This window comes from Astatotilapia calliptera, chromosome 6 (assembly GCF_900246225.1).
Source record: "Astatotilapia calliptera chromosome 6, fAstCal1.2, whole genome shotgun sequence".
Taxonomy (NCBI): Eukaryota; Metazoa; Chordata; class Actinopteri; order Cichliformes; family Cichlidae; genus Astatotilapia; species Astatotilapia calliptera.
The window spans coordinates 32,057,668-32,058,631 of NC_039307.1; positions in this window are offsets into that span (position 1 = coordinate 32,057,668).

Sequence of the window (964 nt, forward strand, 5' to 3'; positions counted from 1 at the left end):
GAAGATATCCAAAAATATTTCAAAAGCTCTATCCACATCATCTCCAGCATACACTGCATTCCAATCCTGATTCATCAAGTCCTGATAAAGGAGATTAATTGCATTTTCTGTTCTTACTCGTTTGTAGATATATTTCTGAGGTACTTTCTTACATACACTCTTAACGTCATACACTATAAATATTGGCAGGTGATCAGTTATATCACATACCATTAGTCCGCTAGCAATTATTAACTCTAAATTATTTGTAAAGATGTTATCAATAAGGGTAGCACTATGAGATGTTATACGACTTGGTCTTAAAATTGTGGGATATAAACTCATACCAATCATCCTATTAATATAATCCTCAGTGGTCTTGTGATTGTTTGGATTTATCAAATCGATATTGAAATCTCCACAGATGAATAATATTTTATTACTTACAGCTGAAAATATTTTTTCAATCCAATCAGTGAATACTTCTAGACTCGAACCAGGTGATCTATAAAGACAACTAACAATAATGTTTTTCTCTTTTTCATTGATAATTTCTATGGTTAAGCATTCAAGTAAGTCATTTATTGTCAATGTCATACCTTCCAATATTCGAAATTTAAATTTCCTATGGACATATATAGCAACACCTCCTCCTGCTTTGTTTGTTCTATTAACATAATTAAGATTATAATCCTTTAATTCAAAATCAACACCTTTTTCTTCTTTAATCCATGTTTCTGATACTGCTATAATACTAAATGTAATTAGTAAAAGTAAAATACTTGAAAAAAATCTATGGAAGTACTAAATAAAGCATTTATACATTGTTTTTTCTTGCCTCTGGTTAGGTTGCAAACAGTATAACTATTTAAAGGGGTTAAATTTTTAAGTCTCTTTCCAATGATTCTTCTAACCTTTTCCATTTTCCACAATAAAACATTTAATTTTTTTTCAGGAGGACTTTCCACTCTTCCTCCCCACTCCA